Source organism: Heterodontus francisci, unplaced genomic scaffold, assembly GCF_036365525.1.
Source record: "Heterodontus francisci isolate sHetFra1 unplaced genomic scaffold, sHetFra1.hap1 HAP1_SCAFFOLD_201, whole genome shotgun sequence".
In the NCBI taxonomy this organism is placed as follows: domain Eukaryota; kingdom Metazoa; phylum Chordata; class Chondrichthyes; order Heterodontiformes; family Heterodontidae; genus Heterodontus; species Heterodontus francisci.
In genome coordinates, this window is record NW_027141653.1 from 3,360,157 (window position 1) to 3,382,592 (window position 22,436).

At 44.1% G+C, this 22,436-nt stretch overlaps 1 non-coding gene across 1 annotated transcript; it reads right to left on the reverse strand.

Annotated features, from left to right (window-relative positions):
* Positions 1–10,640: 10,640 nt before the first annotated feature.
* trnas-gcu (transfer RNA serine (anticodon GCU)) lies at positions 10,641–10,722 on the reverse strand. The gene has a single exon. It is a non-coding gene; the product is annotated as a tRNA-Ser (tRNA).
* Positions 10,723–22,436: the final 11,714 nt, after the last annotated feature.

Genomic DNA, 22,436 nt, shown 5'->3' on the forward strand with positions numbered 1-22,436 from the left:
ACACTTCCCTTCCCTTCCTCGACTTCTCTGTCTCCATCTCTGGGGATAGGTTGTCTCCCAATATCCATGATAAGCCTACCGACTCCCACAGCTACCTCGACTACACTTCTTCACACCCTACCTCCTGTAAGGACTCCATTCCATTCTCCCAGTTTCTCCGTCTTCGACGCATCTGCTCTGATGATGCTACCTTCCATGACGGTGCTTCTGGTATGACCTCCTTTTTCCTCAACCGAGGAATCCCCCCCCCCACTGTTGTTAACAGGGCCCTCAACCGTGTCCGGCCCATTTCCCGTACTTCTGCCCTCAACCCTTCCCCTCCCTCCCAGAACCGTGACAGGGTTCCCCTTGTCCTCACTTTCCACGCCATCAGCCTCCATATCCAACGGATCATCCTCTGCCATTTTCGCCACCTCCAGTGTGATGTCACTACCAAACGCATCTTTCCCTCCCTTCCCCTGTCAGCATTCCGAAGGGATCGTTCCCTCCGCGACAACCTGGTCCACTCCTCCATTACCCCCACCACCTCGTCCCCATCCCATGGCACCTTCCCCTGCAATCGCAGGAGGTGTAATACCTATCCATTTACCTCACTCTCCCAGGCCACAAATACTCCTTTCAGGTGAAGCAGCGATTTACTTGTACTTCTTTCGATGTAGTATACTGTATTCGCTGCTCACAATGTGGTCTCCTCTATATTGGGGAGACCAAGCGCAGACTGGGTGACCGTTTTGCGGAACACCTCCGCTCGGTCTGCAAGCAGGACCCTGAGCTTCCGTTTTCTTGCTATTTCAACACTCCCCCTTGCTCTCAAGCTCACATCTCTGTCCTGGGATTGCTGCAGTGTTCCAGTGAACATCAACGCAAGCTCGAGGAACAGCATCTCATCTATCGATTTGGCTCACTGCAGCCTGCCGGACTGAACATTGAGTTCAACAATTTCAGAGCATGACAACCCCCCATTTTACTTTCATTTTTAGTTGTTTTTTCTTTTTTCTTCCTTTTTGCTTTTTTACATTTTTTACAACCTTTTATATTGCATTTATTTCATTTCATCTTAGTTTATTCAGTTTGCTTACCCACTGTTTTTTTTCAGGTTTGCACTTGCTGTTGTTCAATATTCAGTCCGTGAACACCTATTCTGTACTAATGCTTTGTCTTTCAACACATCATTAACATATTGTTTGCCTTTGCTCCATGACCTTTTGGTCAGCTATGTGGCCTTGTCCAACCTGCACCTTCTCCTTTCTTATCCCTTGCCCCACCCCCACCTCACTTGCTTATAACCTGTGACATTTTTAATATTTGTCAGTTCCGAAGAAGGGTCAGTGACCCGAAACGTTAACTCTGCTTCTTGTTCCACAGATGCTGCCAGACCTGCTGAGTGGTTCCAGTATTTCTTGTTTTTATTCCAGAAAATATTTGGTTGCTGCAAAAAGTACATGGCAGGTAAAATGAAATGGAAGGCTTGTGAGGCAATTCACTCCTGTACTGAAGGAAACTGATCTCCTTTGCAATCTTTGTATTGTTGACTTGGTGCTGTTTTTGAACTGTTTTGTAATGTATCTTTTTATAGTTTTTTTAACGAATAAAGTATATGTTGGAAATTTTAAAAAAAGTTCAGAGAAGGTTCACTGGATTTATTCATGTGATGAAGGGGTTGTCTTGTGAGGAGGATTGAGCAGGTTGGACCTCTACTGATTGGAGTTTAGAAACATGAGAGGTGATCGTATTGAGACGTATAAGATTCTGAAGGGTCTTGACAGGGTAGATGCTGAGAGGATGTTTCCCCTTGTGGTGGAATCTGGAACTCGGGGACACAGTTTCAGAATTAGGGATTTTCCATTTAAGAAGGAAATGAGGAGGAATTTCTTCTCTCAGACAGTCGTTCATCTTTGGATTTTTATCTAGAAGGAAGTCAAGGGTTATGGGGGGCAGGCAAGAAAGTGGGGTTGATGCCATGATCAGATCAGCCATGATCCTATTGAATGCCGGAGAAGGCTCGAGGGGCCAAATGGCCTCCTGCTGCTACTATTTCTGTTCTTGTGATCTCATTGCAGCTTGTTCCAAATAGAGACAAAAGAGTGGAATTCCAGAGGAGAGGTGAGAGTAATTACCCTTGAGTGAGTGTGGCATAAAGGATCCCTAGCAAAATTGAAATCAACGGGAATCGGGGAAAATTGTCCACTTGTTGGAGTCATACCTAGCACAACGCAAGATGATTATGGTTGGTGGAGGCCGATCATCTCAATCCAGGACATTGCCTCAGGAGTTTCTCAGGGTAGTGTCCTAGGCTCAACCATCCTCAGCTGTTTTATTAATGAGTTTCCCCTCAACTTAAGTCAGAAGTGGGAATGTTAGGTGATGATTCACAACTCCTCAGATACTGAAGCAGTCCGTGTCCGCAAGTAGCGAGACCTGAACAACATTCAGGCTTGAGCTGATAAGTGACAAGCGACTTGGTTGCCACAAAAGTGCCACGCAGTGAACATCTCCAATGAGAGAGAATCAAACCATCTACCTTTTCATGCACAGCAGCATTATCATCACTGAATCCCTCACCAACAACATCTTGGGGGTTACCATTGATTATAAACTAAACTGAACCAGTCACACCGATGCTGTGGCTTTTAGCGTAGGTCAGAAATTGGGAATTCTGCAGCAAGTATCTCACCTCCTGACATGCCAAAGCCTGTCCATTGTCTACAAGGCACAAGTCAGGAGTGTGATGGAATACTCTCCACTTTTCCGGATAGCTGCAGCTCCAAAAACACATAAAAAGCTCAATACCACCCAGGACAAAGCAGTCCTCTTCATCGGTACCTTACCCACCAGCTTAAACATTCACTCCCTCCACCACCAGAGCACAGTGGCAGCAGTGTGTACCACTTACAAGATGCACTGCAGTAACTCGCTAAGTAACGTTCGACAGCACCATCCAAACCCGTGATCACTACCTCGAAGGACAAGGGCAGCAGATGCATGGGAACACCACCACCTGCAGGTTCACCTCCAAGTCACTCACCATCATGACTTGGAACTATATCACCATTTCTTCACTGTTGTTGGATCAAAATCCTGGAACTCCCTCCGCAATAGCACTGTGGGTGTTCCTACACCACATTGACTGCAGCAGTTCAAGAAGGCAGCTCCCCACCACATTCTCAAGGGCAATTAGTGATGGACAATAAATGCCAGCTTTGCCAGCGATACTCACATCCAAGAATAAATAAAAAACAAATCATTCTCCACAGATTGCCCACAATTCAGGCTTGGGCATTTACTTCAGGAGCACAGAGCTTTATATAACTACAACGTGAGTTCCAATCTTCAGATTCCATTCGCCTTTCACATTATTTTCTACCAGTCCGTTGGTGTTTAGTGATTCAGCACGTGGGTCTCTGCTTCTCCAGTTTCTAACATCTCACCACTTATAAAAAACACTCTGATCTATCTTTCGTAGGTCCTAGATGACCCCACGTTTTAAACTCCATCTGCCAAAACATTGCTCACTCACTTAATCTATCAAGAAGATTTGAAAATAAATTTCTTGCCAAAGGATAATGTTCTGCTTCTGCTCCATCGCCGTTTGCTTTTCCCGTTAGTCTTTCATTTGGTGTAAATCCAGAGAAAGTAAAGATGGAAGGAAGGAGGGAGGGAAACATCTTCCTCCTTTTCGTGATCCCTATTTGATCTTCATTCCAGTCCAATTTGGGCGAAGAATTCCAATTGTCTGTCTCAATTTTAATAAAGTATAAACAATTCTGGAATCACCAGCGAGATATTGATAAGAACATGTTTCCAGGCCAACTTTCCACCAAAGCTCCCCCACAACAATGTACGAGACACTTCATACACTAACGACAAAATTGGGATCCGAACCCACACATGCAAAGCAAAATGCATTAGTACGCCACCGCCTTAACCTCTCGACCACCTTGTCAGCTGTTTGGACAGTATAGATCCTGGCTGTGCAGCCAGATGTGCAATGATGGAAATGCAGCTTCTGTAAGTAAATGAAATTTACATCACATCAGGCCATGGCCTGTTGGGAATTGAGCGGTGTGAAACATTTCCAGACCATGTCCAACACGTTTCTACTCAGTGTGAAAATCCACCACGGAAAGACTGGAACATACAATTATTTCAACACATCATGATTAACATCACTCAGACACCTGAACCATGAGGTCACTGACGAAGTCATGATGACTTCTAATTTCTCATGAAATGACAACTAAACTCATTGACTGGAAGAATTGCTTTAATTCCACATGATCAGAGAGGCACAGCCTCAGACCGACTTTGCAGATGAATATTGATTGAATAATTTCTGTGTGAGGAATGTTCCAGCATCATAAACCAGGGGAACGTGCTGACTGAGCTGTGTCTTCATCTCTTCTGGGCAGTCGGACAGTTCACCCTTCATTCTGCTCAGATTCACTTTCCCAAAGGGGATCTACAGATTCTCAAATCTGGGGACTGGGTTTTCTTATTTTGTTCCTTTTGGTTTTTCTTGCTCCTGAATGATAATATATTCTGAACCTCGGATCAACCCTCCCCTTTGCGTCGTGTTATAGTCTTGGTTAAAAGAGACACAAAATGACACAAACACTCTGAAACAAACAACACGGTCACACTTTCCTTCAGTGAGATTAATGTTGAGCTGTTTTCCAGGTTAAATGCAACTGCAAACACATTGCTCTCAAAGAAATTGTAGGGGATTGAGCTGCCGTTGACATATTAGCACTGGACATCTGTACGAGCAAGAACAGCCATTTCAAACTCACATCCTTCACAAAGGCAACCACTGAGCTGTTTTCTTTTGTGAATGAAATTCATAAGAAAAGTTAAAGTTCACAGGAAAATGGATGTAAATGATTGATAGCTAAACGTTTGAAGCCATGATATGAATCCAAGATTTTCTGGTTATTAGACAAACACTCGAACCAATTAAGCTGCTGATCCAGATCACAAGTGCTGTGACAACTAAGGGCAGAGGAGGGCACTCTTTATTCTCATCCCACTTCTCCACAGGTCACAACATCTATGTGAACTTTTCCCACATACTGATACAGTCAATCATATACTCTATTTTTCCCAGAATAGAAGACACTGACCAGGTTTCTTTAATGAACAACAAAATTATCCATTTATTGTCGAACAAGTTTTAACTGGTCATGAAGTAAAGCATAAACACACAGGTGGAAATTTTAAAAGTTCCTTTTTCACCTTGAACAACTTTTAAAGTCCTTTTTTTAATCTTCGAGCCACACGCACACACACACACCGGATAGCTGAAAAAATAAAAGGGATTTTTTTTTTAAATTCAGCACTCTGTTCCAGACAAAAAAAACCTCTTGGGCTGTTTATTTGCTCATTTTTGAAGACATCATCAGATGAGATATGTTGCTCCAAAACTGGAATACAGTCTAACTTCCGAGTATACGTAGACAGGTCACTAGGGTATTTTAGAACAGTTCTTTTCAGAAGGCATTGAGAATTAATTTTAGCAGGCCTTCTTCAAAGACATCCGACAAGATGAATTAACTCAGTGGACTTCTCAGGGTCTTTTAAAGATTTTCTGGAAAACAAACTGGGCTGTGGTCTTCTCTCCTTCCTTGACGATTCTTCAGGCTAACTGTATCAGCTGCTCACTCCAGCAGGTAAAACACACTTACTGCTACAACCAAAGGTAGTGAGTTTTCTGCTGTCTTAGGTTTGCGCTGCTGCTGCCAAGGTTGTCCAATCAAGGGGCATGACTGACTTCACTAACCACATTTCTCGCGGTTACCAGGGTTTCTCTTCTATATTTAACTTGAATCATGTGACAACCAGTAAACATAGTTGCCAAATTGGTTCTTTTGGTGCTCTCTTGAAAAAGAACTGGTCCTACATTTATTCAGTTAGATTATGACTTCTTCAAAAAATATTTTAACAAAAGAAACAGAATCCCTTCCATAACATCATGTACTTTCCCTGAGCTGCAGGTTATTGCAAGTCTCTCTGGCTGTGTTTATTTTAGGTGATTTTGTACTCAGGTTCTTTTGGAATCCATGTGTTTGCTGATCTTTGTGAGTGAGAGATGTGGTAATATGCTTAAAAGATTTCCCTGTAAATTATTCGTATCTCCATCTTTCCCCGAACTTTGTACAAACACATTAATATGGGAATCACACACATCAATCCGTCAAACCTGTCTGCTAAACATTGAAAGGTGACAGTGTTTATTGTGACGGGGCTCCATTTATTCAGACACATCTTGATGATTCACACATGTAAAAATTTGTAAATTATGTTCATGACATAATGACATAAATAAACATTTCCTTGCACTTGCCACGCTTGGTGAACATTTTCTCTGCTGATGCCCCTTGAATATGTTAGAGAACTTGGTGACGAGGTTGAGATAAAAGTCTGTAAATATAGGCAGCAGACAGCAGCAGGGACTACAGTGAACAAGATTTACGTGACATATTTGTGCTTCTATTGGTGGGTGAAATAAGATACTAAACAAAAAAAATCCGACATTTGAGCTCGCGTAAAAGATTGCTCTGTCTATGGAGATAGCATCAAAGAATGCTCAGGAATTTTGTCCTATGCCAGTGATCGGAACACACTGCAGGGGAACTTAAAAAAAATGGGAAAATGGGCTTTCACATAACAGATGAAATTTTACACAGAGAAGTGTGAAGTGATACAATTTGGAAGGAAGAATGCCAAATAAATGAAACATTACAATTCTAAACTGGCTGCAGGAGCAGAGAGACAATGTACACCAATGTTAGAAGGATTGAAAAGGTAGCTAAGAGCAAACAGGACACTTGGCTTTATTAATAGAGGCATAGAGTAAAAACGTATAAGTTATGCTAAACCTTTATAAAATACTGGGAATGAATGGCCTCCACCTGTGCCTCGACAGAAAGCTTCCATTCCAGGTTTACACACACTCGTCAGGATCACGCTCCACAGATTCTGCCCTCCAGGCTCAGACACCCACTTCAGGATCACTCTCCACAGATCCCGCCATTCCAGGTTCGGACACCCACTTCAGGATCACTCTCCATTGATCCCAGCACTATGGGCTCGGAGACCCTCTTCAGAGATCCTAAATCTCCAGACACGGACATCCTTTGAGGACCACTCTCCACAGATTCTGCCCTCCAGGCTCAGACATCCTCTTCAGAATCACTCTCCATACATCCCGCCACTCCACGCACGGATATCTCAATCAGGATCCGATCAAAGACTGTTACTTGTCACTTCTCAGCTCAAGCCTGAATGTTGTTCAGGTCTTGCTGCTTGCAGGCACAGACTGTTTCAGTATCTGAGGAGTTGTGAATCATCAGCGAACATTCCCACTTCTCACTTATGTTGAAGAGAAAGCCATCAATGAAACAGCTGAGGATGGTTGGGCCTTGGACACTGCCCTGAGAAACTAGGTATCCAGTCATGAAAGGTGGAGGACAATTAAATAACGAAACAGATGAGGAGGCTCCAAAAACATCCTGATCCTCAATGTTGGTGGAGCCGAGCACGTCAGTGCAAAAGATGAAGCTGAAGCATTTGAAACCATCTTCAGTCAGAAATTGCTCAGTGGATGATTCATCTCGGCCTCTTGAGGTCCCCAGCATCACAGCTTCCAGTTTTCAGCCAATTTGCTTCACTCCACATAATGGCCAGAAACAGCTGAAGGCACTCGATACAGCAAAGACTATGGGCCAGAACAACATTCCGGCTCTAGTCCTGAAGACTTGTGCTCCAGAACTAGCTGCGCTCTCAGCCAAGCTGTTCCAGTAGAGCTGCAACACGGGCATCTACTTGACAATGTGGAAAATTGCCCAAGTGTGCCCTCTCCATAAAAGAAAATGCAGGGCAAATCCAATCTGACCAATTGCTGCCCCATCAGTCTACTATCAATCATCAGCAAAGTGATGGAAGATGTCACCAACAGTGCTATCAAGCACCACACACTTATCAATAATCTGATCATCGATGCTCAACTTAGGTTCTGCCAGGGTATCTCAACTCCAGAAAATTATTTGGCAGATAGAGTATAATGTGGGAAAATGTGAGGTTATCCACTTTGGTAGGAAGAATAGAAAAGGAAAATATTATTTAAATTGTGAGAGATTACAGAATGCTGCGGTGCAGAAGGATCTGGGTGTCCTTGTACATGAATCACAAAAAGTTACCATGCAGGTACAGCAAATAATTAGGATGGCAAATGGAATGTTACCCTTTATTGCAAGGGGGATGGAGTATAATAGTAGAGAAGTCTTGCTACAAATGTACATGGTGCTGGTGAAACCACACCCAGATTACTGTGTACAGTTTTGGTCTCCTTATTTAAGGAGGGATATACTTGCATTGGAGGCAGTTCAGAGAAGGTTCATTGGATTAATTCCTGTGATGAAGGTGTTGGCTCATGAGGAAAGTTGAGCAGGTTGGACCGATACTCATTGGAGTTGAGAAAAATGAAAGGAGAACATATTGAGTCACATAAGATTCTGAGGGGGCTTGACAGGGTAGATGCTGAGAGGATGTTTCCTCTCGTGGTGGAATCTAGAACCAGGGGACACAGTTTCAGATTTAGGGCTTTTTCATTTAAGAAGGTATTTCTTCTCTCAGAGGGTCATTAATCTTTTGAATTCTTTACCGCAGAGAGCAGTGGAGGCTGGGTCATTGAATGTCTTCAAGATTTTTATCTACAAGAGAGCCAAGGGTTATGTGGGCAGGCAGGAAAGTGGTGTTGAGGTCATGATCAGGTCAGCCATGATCCTATTGAATGGCGGAGCAAGCTCGAGGGGCCAAATGGCCTACTCCTGCTATGAGTTCTTCCGATCTTCTGTTCTAATGATCTCATTGCAGCTTGGTCCAAACAGAGACGAAAGACTGGAATTCCAGAGGAGCGGTGAGAGTGATTGCCCTTGACTGAGTGTGGCATCAAGGATCCCTCGCAAAATTGAAGTCAATGGGAATCAGGGGGAAAACCATCCACTTGTTGAAGTCATAGATAGCACAAAACAAGATGTTGTGGTTAGTGGAGGCCAATCATCTCAGCCCAGGACATTGCCTCAGGAGTTTCTCAGGGTAGTGTCGTAGACCGAAAAATCCCAGCTGTTTCATTGACGACTTTCTCTTCAACATAAGTCAGAAGTGGGAATGTTAGATGATGATTCACAAATCTTCAGATACTGAAGCAGTCTGTGCCTGCAAGCAGCAAGACCTGAACAACATTCAGGCTTGAGCTGATAAGTGGCAAGCAACCTTCTGGCCACACAAGTGCCAAGCAGTGAACATCTCCAATGAGAGAGAAAAAAAATCTACCTTTTGATATTCAGAAGCATTATCATCGTTAAATCCCCCACCATCAACATCTTGACCAGAAACGTAACTGGACCAGTCACATCTATGCTGTGGCTATAAGTGCAGGTCAGAGATTACGAATTCTGCAGCAAGTATCTCACCTCCTGACACCCCAAATCCTGTCCACCATCTACAAGGCAGAAGTCAGGAGTGTGATGGAATACATCCCACTCAACAACACTCAAGGAGCTCAACACCATCCAGGACAAAGCAGCGCACTTGATCGGCACCTCACCCGCCACCTTAAACATTCAATCCCTCCACAACCAGTAAACAGTGGCTGCAGTGTGTAGCATCTCGATATGCACTGCAGCAACTCGCCAAGTATCCTTCAACAGCACCTTCCAAACTCGTGACCACTACCACCTCGAAGGACAAGGGCAGCAGATGCATGGGAACTCACTACCTGCAGGTTCCCCTCCAAGTCACTCACCATCCTGACTTGGAACAATATAGCCATTTCTTCACTGTTGTTGGGTCACAATCCTGGAACTCCCTCCCCAATAGCACTGTGGGTGTTCCTGCACCATATGGACTGCATCAGTTCAAGAAGGCAGCTCTCCACCACCTTCTCAACGGCAATAGGAATGGGTAATAAATGCTAGCCTTATCAGCGATACTCACACCCAAGAATGAATAAAAACCAAATCACTCTCCACAGATTCCCCACAATCTGGGCTTGGGCATTTACTTCAGATGCACAGAGCTTTATATCACTGCAAAATGAGTTCCAATCTTCAGATTCTATTCACTTTTCACATTATTTTCTACCAGTCCACTAGCTTTTATTAATTCAGTATTCGGGTTTCTGCTCCTCCCTCGTTTCTAACATCTCACCTCTTACAAAAAAACACTCTGATCTATCGAAGGTCGTAGATGACCCCTCATTTTAAACTCCATCTTCCAAAGCATTGCTCACTCACTTAATCTATCAAGATGATTTGAAAATAAATTTCTTGCCAAAGGATAATTTTCGGCATCTGCTCCCTCGCCATTTGCTTTTCCCATTTGTCTTTCACTTGGTGCAAATCCAGCGAAAGTAAAGATGGAAGGAAGGAGGGGAGGAAAAATCCTGCTCCGTTTCATGATGCCGATCTGATCTTCATTCCAGTGCAGTTTGGGTGAAGAATTCCAATTGTCTGTCTCAATTTTAATAAAGTATAACAAATCCTGGAATCACTGTCTGGACAGAAACAAGAACAGGTTTCGAGACTGACTTTACACATAAACTCCCCCAACATAAGCAATGTACTGAGCAGTTCATAAACTAGCGACAAGGATGGGATTCGAACCCACGTGTGCAGAGCACAATGAATTAGCAATCCATCACCTTAACCTCTCGGCCACTTCGTCAGTTGCATGGACATAGCTGTCACCTTCTGCACAGCTTCTGGCTGTGCAGCCAGCTGTGGAATGATGGAAATATATTTTCTGTCAGTAAATGAAGTTGGGAATGGAGCGGTGTGAAACATTTCCAGACCATGTCCAACACGTTTCTACTCAGTGTGAAAACCTACCACGGAAAGACTGGAACATACAATCATTTCATCACATCATGATTAACATCACTCAGACACCTGAACCATTAGGTCACTGACGAAGTCATGATGACCGAATTTCTCATGAAATGACAACTGAACGTACTGACTGGAAGAATTGACTTAACTCCACATGATCAGCGAGGCACAGACTCAGGCCGACTTGTCGGGTGGTGTAAACAGATATCACTGCTTCTGATCTTCACCAGAACAGAGAGTGAGATGTAACATTGATCATCAAACAGACTGTGAGAGAATACAACAGAATAAAACACATGGAGAGACACTGTGGAATAACAAATAGATTTGATTGGAATGTTGAAATTTTGATTGGAATGGATAAAACACCAGAAACAGCAGATTAAATTGGGATTCTCATCATTATATTGATCTGGGACAGAAAAGAGAAACTGATGGAAAGAATAGAAGAAGGAAGAAAAGAAAGGATGGAACTGTTCAATTTTTTCAGTTTTTTCACTCGCCCATCAAAGCTGATAAAAAAAGTTGCAAATAACAGAGAATTTCACCAAAAAGGGAGATTAAATGTTGCTGAAACCTTGGATCGAAGGATGCCCCAACAGATCACCTGTTTAACTGTCTCCTCACTGGGGGATTTCTATCAGAATATTATTCTCTACATTTTTTGTTAATTGGTCCCAGAACTGTCACTTGGAATTAATATCTGTGTTCCGACTCCTGAATAATAAAATTGTGAGTTTCCCGATATTTTCCGGACACAGTTCCTGCTGAAAGAACTAAGAACTCTTTTCTAATTTACACAATACTCTATGCACACTCATCAAGCCTGCTAAGCTAGCATCCTTGGTGCTGCTCTCTCTTCTCCCAAACTTCATCTCATGTGACTGTTACATCATCACTCTGACAGTGGGTGATCCCACTATCTTCAGCATTAACCCTTTACATCCTTCTCCCACACTGTCTGTCCAAAAAAAATGGGTGGAGGGAACTTCCTTCATTTATCAAAACACCAACAGCAGCACAGTGGCGCAATGGTTAGCACCGAAGCCTCACAGCTCCAGCGACCAGGATCCAGTTCTGGGTACTGCCTGTGTGGAGTTTGCAAGTTCTCCCTGTGTCTGTGTGGGTTTCCGCCGGGTGCTCTGGTTTCTTTCCACCTCCAAAAGACTTGCAGGTTGATATGTAAATTGGCCATTGTAAATTGTCCCTTGTGTAGGTACGTGGTAGGAGAATGGTGGGGATTTGGTCGAGAATATGGGATTAATGTAGGATTAGTATAAAATGTGTGGTTGCTGGTTGGCACAGACTCGGTGGGCCGAAGGGCCTGTTTCAGTGCTGTATCTCTAAATAAGAAAAGTAAAATAAAAGCTACCAGTCGTAAATCAACTCAAACCCATTAGAGAGATAGAGGGAGACTGTCAGAGAACTTCCTGCATCCAGTCCTGACCCTGTCACACTCAGCAGCTTCTCACCCAGACCCCACTCTCATCAACACTGAACATTGTTACCGAGACCCTTCAAATACTGTTTATAAAAGGGAGAAAAATTCAAACTTCATCACAGCTAGATTGAATAGAACAAAGTTTAATATCTTCTCGTCGTCACTCGGTAACCACATGAGACAGTCCTTAAATCAGTAGCATAAATTATCAGCTGTCAGAATGTTTCTCATTGGGTTGAATCATTTCTGTGTGAGTAATGTTCCAGCATCATAAACCAGGGGAACATGCTGACTGAGCTGTGTCTTCATCTCTTCTGGGCAGTCGGACAGTTCATCCTTCATTCTGCTCTGATTCACTTTCCCAAAGCGGATCTCCAGATTCTCAAATCTGGAGACTGGGTTTTCTTATTTGGTTCCTGTTGATTTTTCTTCCTCCTGAATGATAATATATTCCAAACTCGGATGAACCTTTCCCTGTGTCCCATTCTCGGTTAAAAGCGACAAACAACGGCACCAACATTCTGAAACATACAACACGGTCACATTCTGCTTCAGTGAGATTAATGCTGAGGCAGTTTCCGTGTCGAATGCGATTGTGAACAAATTTCTCTCAAGGAAATTGTGAGTGATCAAGTATTTGCACTGAATTTCTGTGCAAGAAGGGACAGTTTCAAACAGCCATTCCCAAATCACTTCCTTCACAAAGAGAAAGACTGTGCTGTCTCAACGTGTGACTCAACTTCACAAACACATTTGAACTCGAAGTTCAGGAGAAGACAGAGATGTGAATGATTGACAGTGTAATCTTTAAATCATAATTTTCCGTTTCTTCGTTGAAGTGAGGCTCAACCCTGAGCCACTAGAGATCGCGGAAAGCTACAAACTTGGATCCAGAAATCAGAAAAGTAGTGAAACAGTTGGTGAGTACATTGTGACACTGAAGAATTTATCACCACATTGCAACATTGGCACATTCTTAGACCGCACATTATGAGACAGATTTGTGCTTATATTGGTGGATGAGGAAAGATACCAAACACACAAAATCCCAATTTGAGCCAGTGTGTAAGATTGCTCTTTCCACGGAGATAGCATCAAAGAATGCTCGTGAATTTCGTCCTATACCAGTGACAGTAACACACTTCAGAGGAACTTAAACACACTGGTAAAATGGGCTTTCACACAACAGATGAAATTTTACACAGAGAATTGTGAAGTGATACAGTTTGGGAGGAAGAATGAGACAATGTACACCAATCTTTTTTGATCAAGGTTTGAAAAGGTTGCTAAGAGCAAACAGGACACTTGGCTTTATTAATAGAGGCATAGAGTAAAAGCAAATAAGTTATGCTAAACCTTTATGAAACAGTGGGGCTGAATGGCCTCCTCCTGTACCTCCACGGAAAGCTTCCACTCCAGGCTCGGACACCCTCTTCAGGATCACTCTCCATACATCCCGCCACTCCACGCACGGATATCTCCCTCAGGATCAGATCACAGCTCCACAGTCCTGCCACATCCAGTCGTGAATGGTGGTGGATAATTAAATAACTAACAAGATGAGGAGGCTCCAAAAACATTCACATCCTCAATGATGGTGGTGCTGAGCACGTCAGTGCAAAAGATGAAGCTGAAGCATTTGCAACCATCTTCAGTCAGAAATATTAAGTGGATTTGATCTGTGCTAATTTCAACTCCTCATGCTCGCTGGTGCCTTGGTTCTCTGGTGCTAATTTCAGAGTAAATCATGCAGCTTGACAATTGGAGCCAAAGAAAAAGACACAGGAGAGGTTGAAAGTGCCAAAACCTCGGATTGAACCAAGAACTGTTCAACTATTAATACAGCACGAACTCAACAAAGCTATTTCAACAACACACTAAAGCCACCATTCTGTCACTGCTTTGAAAGACAATATAGACATTGAAGTGTTTGTAAAAAGTTACAGAACACAAAATGTGAGTAATATTCCCCATTGTTTTCTCAATACTGATGGATTGTGAAGTGGGAGACAGCCAGAAGTCCCACTGTGCCACACTGACACTCAGCTGTGAGTGAGATGAGATAAAGTTCAATCTTTAGCAGAGAGATTCTGGAGAGAGGTCAGAGTCCTGAATCAAGGTAAGACTTTCTGACACAATAATAGCAAAATACTGCAGATGCTGGAAATCTGAAATAAAAACAAAAGTGCTGGAAATACTCAATAGCTCTGGCAGCATATGTGGTGAGAGAAACAGAGTTAACATTTCTGGTCTGTGACCTTTCATCAGAACTGACACAGGTTAGAAAATAATTCGGTTTTAAACAAGTGAAGGGGAGTGGCATGTGGGAGAGAACAAAGGGGAAGGTGTTTGATAGGGCAGAGGGCAGGAGAGATTAAATAACAAAGCTGTCCTGGGACAAAGGCAAAGAGTGTGTTAATGCTTGTGGTTGCCTGACACCAGTCATGCTCTGATGTTATTGAACACAATGTTCATTCCACAAGGCTGCAGAATGCCGAATCAAAAGGTCAGGTGCTGCTCCTCGAGCTTGGGCTGATTTTCACTGGAACACTGGAACAGGCCAAATACAGAAATGTTGACATGAGAGCAGGGGGGAGTGTTGAAATGGCAAGCAACCAGAAGCTCAGGATCATGCTTTCGGCCTAAGCAAAGGTGTTCCATCTAATCTGCGTTTGGTCTCCCCAGTTTAGAGGAGACCGCATTGTGAGCAGTGAATACAGTCTACATCATGAATGAAGTACAAGTAAATCGCTGCTTCACCTAAAAGGAGTGTTTGGGGCTTTAGATAATGAGCAGAGAGGAGGGAAAAGGGCAGGTATTATATCTCCTGCGATTGCATGGGAAGGTGCCTTGGGAAGGGGACGCGGTATTGGGGGTAATGAGGAGTGGACCAGGGTGTCGCGGAGGCAATAATCCCTTCGGAATGCTGACAGGGGAGGGGAAGATGCGTTTGGTGGTGGCATCACGCTGGAGGTGGCGGAAATGGTGGATGAGATCCTTTGGATGTGGAGGCAGGTGGGGTGGAAAATGAGGACAAGGGGAACCCTGTCGCAGTTCTGGGAGGGAGGGGAAGGGGGAAGGCAGAGGTTGAGAGTCCTGTCAATTACACTGTGAGGGGGCGGGGTGGGAGTGGTTGAAATCTGGTGATGTTGTTGAATTTAATTTCAAACACTCCTTGAACTCTCTGCTGATGAAGACTGAAAAAGGGAAGAACAACCACACAACAAGGGTCTCAAATCCAAGACCCTGAGATTAAAAGTCTCATGCTCTACCAACTGAGTTAACAAGGCCTGATACAGTACTTCTACTCTGTCTGTTATTGGACGGATGCAGCTGTTGGCACCACCCCAAGGGCGGGAGTTTGTTCCACCAACTATGAAGCAGCTTCCCATCAATTCCCCAGATTATCAGTAAATCCACTTCCAGAAGCCCCAAAGTGTGATATATTCCTCTCACTCATCAATAATAAAACTGAAAACGTTATACCTTCCAAATGCTGCCATCCGTTTTGTCAGTATTTATTTCTCTCTCCTTTTTATTTAGTTCATGCATTTCTTCAGAATTTTTCTTTCAATTATATCTGAGGGAAGAAATGAACAGATCTGGCAGCTCAAAACTGGGCATCCATGAGGCACTGTGGGTCATCAGCAGCAGCAGAATTGTATTTAAACACAATATGTTACCTCATGGCCTGGCATATCCCTCACTCTACCATTACGTTCAAGCCAAGGGAGCAATAGTGGTGCAATGAAGTGTGCAGGAGGGCATGTCAGGAACAGCACCAAGCAGACCTAAAAATGAGTGAAGCTACAACACAGGATTACTTGCATGTCATATAGCAGAAGCAGCATGCAATAGACAAAGCTGAGTGATCTCACAACCAACAGATCAGATCAAAGCTCTGCAGTCCTGCCACATCCAGTTCTGAATGGTGGTGTATAATTAAACAATTAACAGGAGGACGAGGCTCCACAAATATCCCCATCCTTAATGATAGGGCAGACCAGTATATCAGTGCAAAATACAAGGTTGAATCATTTGCAACCATCTTCAGCCAGAAGTGCCAAGTAGATGATCAATCTCCGCCTCCTCCTGAGGTCCCCAGCATCACAGGTGCCAATCTTCAGCTAAATCCACTTCACTCCACATCATATCAAGAAATGGCTGAAGGCTCTGGATACTGACAACATCCTGGCTGCAGTGCTGAAGACTTGAGCTCCAGAACTAGCCACACCGCCCGCCATGCTACAACACTGGCATCTACCCAGCAATGTGGAAAATTGCCCAGGTATGTTCTGTATACAAAAGGCAGGACAATTCCAACTTGGTCAATTCCTGCTCGTCCAGCCTCCTCTTGATCATCAGTAAAGTGATGGAAGGTGTCGTTGACAGTGCCATCAAGCAGCACTTACACAGCAATAACCTACTCACCAATGCTCATTTTGGGTTCCACCAGGGCCACTTAGTTCCTGACCTCATTATGGCCTTGGCCCAAATATGGACAGAAGAGCTGAATTCAGGAGGTGAGGTGAGGTGACAGTGACTGCTCTTGCCAAGGGCATCAAGGAGCCCTTGCAAAATTGAAGTCAACGGCAATCAAGGAGAAAAATCTCCACTGGTTGGAGTCATACATTGCGCAAAGGAATATGGTGCTGGTTGTTGGTGGCCAATCATCTCAGTACCAGACATCGCTCAGGAGTTCCTCAGGGTAGTGTCCTAGGCCCCAACCGTCTTCAGTTGCTCCATCAATAAACTTCCTTCCATCATAAGGTCAGAAGTGGAAATGTTCACTGATGATTGCAAAATGTTCAGTTGCATTAGTAACTCCTCAGATACTGAAGCAGTCCGTGTCCACATGTGGAGAGACCTGGGCAAGATTGGGCTTGGACTGATAAGTGGCAAGTAACATGCACGCCACAAAAATGCCAGGCAATGACCATTTACAACAAGAGTGAATCTAACCATCTCCCCTTGACAGTCAATGACATTACCATTGCTGAATCCTTCACAATCAACATCCGGGGGGTTACCAATGAGCAGAAACTGAATTGGATCAGTCATAAAAATACCGGAGCGACAAGAGCAGGTCAGAGGCTGGGAATTCTGCTGCAAGTAACTCACCTCCTGTCCACCATCTACAAGGCACAAGTCAGGAGTGTGATGTAATACTCCCCACTTGCCTGGATGAGTGGAGCTCCAACAACACCAAAGAAACTCAACACCATCCAGGACAAAGCAGATCACTTGATCAGCACTCCATCCACTACTTTAAATATTCACTTCCTGCACCGCCAGTGAACAGTGGCAACAGTGTGTACCATCTACAAGATGCACTGCAGCAACTCACCAAGCCTCCTTCGACAGCACCTTCCAAACCCCCAACCTCGACCACCTAGAAGGACATTGGATGAATGGGAACACCACCATCTGCAAGCTGCCCTCCAAGTTACACACTGTCCTGACTGGGAACTATATCACCATTCCTTCACTGTCACTGGATCAAAATCTTGGAACTCCCTTCCTAACAGCACTGTGGGTTTACGTACAACACATGGACTGCAGCAGCTCCAAAAAGGCAGCTCACCACCACCTTCTCAAGGGCAATTAAGGATGGACAATAAAGGCTGCGTTTGCTGACAACGCAACCACTAAGTGGCACAACTCGCTTTCTCCCCCTGCTTTGCACCGGCCGCTTCCACCCTCCACAGTCGCTCGCTCCAGACCTCGCTGCTCCCCCCCTACTTCCCTGGCCGATTGTCTCCCGATCATGTCACCCCATTCTCCAGTCGTTCGCTCACTCCCCACCCACCCCCCCTCCCCTCCAGCCGCTAGCTCTAGGCTGCACTGCTTCCCTTCTCTCGGCCACTTGCTCCCACGTTTGTCCAGTCTCCACGTGCCGCCCGAAGAAGCATGGTGGGCTGCAAAGTGTGACGTAGGAGTGAGTAGTGAGTGGCCTAGAGGAGGGAAGTGGCACGGCCTAGAGCTAGCGGCTGGAGCGGGGGTTGGGGGGCAGAGAGCAAGCGGCCATCGAGCTGGATGACGCGAGTGGGGAACAATTGTCCAGGGGAGCATCGAGGTGTAGAGCGAGCGGCTGAGGGGAGGAAGCGTCGAGGCCTGGAGCGAGTTGCCGAGGGGGGAGAGCTCCAGCCTCAAAGTCTCCTATTCAGCCGCTTCCTCCAGCTGAGTGAGGGGCTGGATACCCGATGACTCTTTAGAGCACATGTACAAAGATGAACCAGGCGCAGATATGCGATGATGTTGGCGCTGCGCAATGACATCATCCTACGCATGTGCCACTTAATCCTGGCAAGATGTAGCTGTGCCTATGCACAGCTTGGCACAGTCCGATGATGTCAGCGGGCCGCTGCATTGACAGGAATCACATTGTGTCAGCAGTGCCCACATCCCATGAAAGAATAAAAAAGAGATTTACCACAATGGTCGCAGGGTGAGGGATTTCAGTTATGTGGAGAGATTGAAGAAGCTGGGGTTGTTCTCCTTGCAGCAGAGAAAATTCAGAAGAGATTTGACACATTTGTTCAAAATCATGGAGGTTTTCAATAGTTTAAATAAGGAGAAACTGTTTCCAGTGGTAAAAGGGTCAGTAAGCAGAGGACACAGATATCAGGTGATTGGCAGAAGAACCAGAGGTGACATGAAGAACCATTTTTTACACAGCAATGTGTTGTGATAAAGAAAGAAAAGACTTGCATTTATATAGCACCTTTCCTGACCACTGGATATATCAAAGCACTTTGTAAACAATGAAATACTTCTGAAGTGTAATCACTGTTGTAATGTCAGAAATGCAGCAGCTAATACCCACAAACAGCAATGTGATAATGACCAACTGATCTGATTGAGGGGCAAATACTGATCACAACAGCAGGGAGAATTGCTCTTCACTTGTTTGAAATTGCAGCATGGGATCTTTTACATTCACCGAAACATGCAGACCAGGTCTTGGTTTAACATGACACCTGAAAGGCAGCACCTTCAACCCTCAGTGCTGCACTGGAGTGCCAGCTGTGAAATCTGAACCCAGAAGCTTGTGATTTCGAGGTGAGTGTGACCAACTGAGCTACAGATTTTACCTGAGTCTCAATCCTTCTACCAACAGTTTCTCTCTGTCGGGTCTGTCACGACCCCTCATGATTGTGAACACCTCTATCAAATCTCCTCTCTAAAGAGAACAACCCCAGCTTCTCCAATCTATCCACATAACTGAAATCCTCGCCACATGTCGCAGAAAGGAATTTTTCCTCAAGATCCTTCTGGTTTTGTGAGTCACCTTAAATCTATAACCTTCGGTTACTGACCTTTCAGCAGTTAGAAACAGTTCCTCAGTATTTACTCTACCTCAAACCTTCAAGGAAACTCTGCAAAGTAACTGAAAATCAAGTTGTCAGAAGTGGGATTTAAACACATGCCTCCAGTGAAAGCTGCAACCTGAACAGAGAAGCTGAAACCGCTCAGTCACCTCTACTGTTCAGACCTTTTTGACCTCGTCCTCACTTCTGTACTTTGAAAGGTTCACTCAGTTCAGGAACTTGTTCAATGTTACTGGAATGCTCAGTGATTGGGATATTAACTCCCCCGGTTTTTCCTGAGCTTGTTCTCGGTCTTTGGGGATGTTTGTCCTGGGCTGTGGAATCTTGCATCCCTGTAATGGACATTAACCCACTGATTGAATCTGTATTCGCAACTTTCCGCTGGTGCTGGGTAATTGCAGAGTGTGGGGCTGGAATGTTGCTGCTTGTCCCGGCCTCACTCACTCTGGGAAAGAGTGAATAATTGATGCGTCTGTTTCTGTATCTGAAATGTGACTTCGATCTGCTGTTATTAACCGAGGCAGCGCTGCAGAAGGATACGTTGATAATCTCTCACTAATCAACTGCAAACAGTCAGAATGTGTAACTTTGAGCAGCGCTTTCTGCACCGTCAGGGCTGGAAAATGGAGGGAGGGAGAGACAGTGTCAGTATCTGAGTGCATACAGCACTGTACAGAGAAAGAGTCAATATACCGGGCCTGAGACACAGTGCATCCTTTCACATTTAATCACAATAATATCCACAGTCAGGAGCTGAAAATGATGAAAAACCGAATAGCAAGAGCAAAAGTAAGAAAAGTAAGTAATTATAGATTAGCTGATCAGCTTTCACTGTGTTACCTGGTAGTCGACAGTTTTATATTTAATGCTCTCTCCACTGTGTCCAGGGAATGATTTCTTCTCAAAGGCTGAACATTAACAAAACTGCTTGTAATTTAAAATCTTTTAAAAGTAATTCCATGGAGCTAATGGGGAAAAGTCAAACAACTGCACCAATTATAGGAGAGCTGGTTGGTGATGACATGGATGTGTCTGCACTGTGCAAGACCAGACTGTTTCTATAGATTCACAATGAATATTACACCCTTTATTTATAACAGTAAAACTGATAGTGGACAATGGCTATTCTGGTTGCAGCAACCTGAAGCTTTAACTCATTAACACCCTACTTTCGGGTAACTTAGAAAGCACAACATGCAGCTCTGTCAGTTAGTGTGTTTGTTTGTTAACCCACAATTTGATGGTTCAAGCACATAAATGGATGAGGCTTTATTAACTTAAACTCTTCTACATCTGCTATATTACTCTTGCTGTTGATTTTTCAAAGATAAGGTTCATCAAGTCTTTCTTTATGAAATCCATGCTGACTGTTTTATTATTTTTCATTTCCATCTGTATTTTCTACTTTGGAGGATTACAGGATATTATCATTTTTTAATACATTCATGGGAGGTGGGTGTCGCTGGCTAGGCCAGCATTTATTATCCATCCCTAATTGCCTTGAGAAGGTGGTGCTGAGCTGCCTTCTTGAACCATTGCAGTCCATGTGCTGCTGTTATGAAGAGAGTTCCAGGATTTTGACCCAGCAACAGTGAAGGAACGGTGATACAGTTACAATTCAGGATGGTGTGTGGCTTGGAGGGGAACTTGCAGGTTGTGGTGTTCCCATGCATCTGCTGCCCTTGTCCTTCTAGGTGATAAAGGTCGCGGGTTTGGAAGTTGCTGTCACAGGAGCCTTGGCGCATTGCTGCAGTGCATCTTGTGGATGGTACACACTGCTGCCACTGTGTGCCAGTGATGGAGGGCATGAATGTTGTAAATGGGGTGCCAATCAAGCGGGCTGCTTTGTCCTGTTGAGTTTCTTGAATATTGTTGGAGCTGCATCCAGCCAGACAAGTGGAGAGTATTCCATCATACCCCTGACTAATGTACAGGCTTTGGGGAGTCAGGAGGTGAGTTACTTGCCGCAGGATTCCTAGTCTCTGACCTGCTCTTGTAGCCATAATATTTATATGGCTACTGCAGTTCAGTTTCTGCTCAATGGTAACCCCCAGGTTGTTGAGAGTGGGGATTCAGCGATGGTAATGCCATTGAATGTCAAAGGGAGATGGTTAGATTCTCTCATGTTTGGGATGGTCATTGTCTGGCAGTTGTGTGGTGAGAATCTTATACATCTTTATTGTCGGGTACTCTATTGTACTGTTGAGTGACTACACTTGAAAAGTCCTTCCTTCATTGGCTGGAAAAGGCTTTGCAATGTCCTGTGGTCGTGAAATGCAAGTCTTGCTTTTTCCATTGTTATCAGTGTCATTGTGATCAAAAGATAGGATTCATGAGCACAAAGTTTAAATCAATTTTGATTAAAATAATGTAAAAGCATCTATATTTTTGCACCTTTCTTAATAATCTCCATCTTCCTATCCTTACCAAGTACAATGTCTTTGACCCTGAAATTGATTCCACAATCGCAATCCCTCAGACAATTTCAGCTCAGTTCTGATGAAAGGTCACAGATCTGAAACGTGAACGCTGTTTCTCTCTCCACAGTTGCTGCCAGACCTGCTGAGTATTTCCAGCATTTTTTGTTTTTATTTCAGTTTTCCAGTATCAGCAGTATTTTGCTTCTGTGTTACTTTGAAAGTTAATACTGACCCACCTGTCTACAATTCACACTGGGGTCTCCCATGAAATGATTCTGTATAATGTTGATGTAATGAATGCAGACTCCGAGCACAGAGCTTCCTGTGGAGAATTGGGGATATGAAAACCAGCAGACTC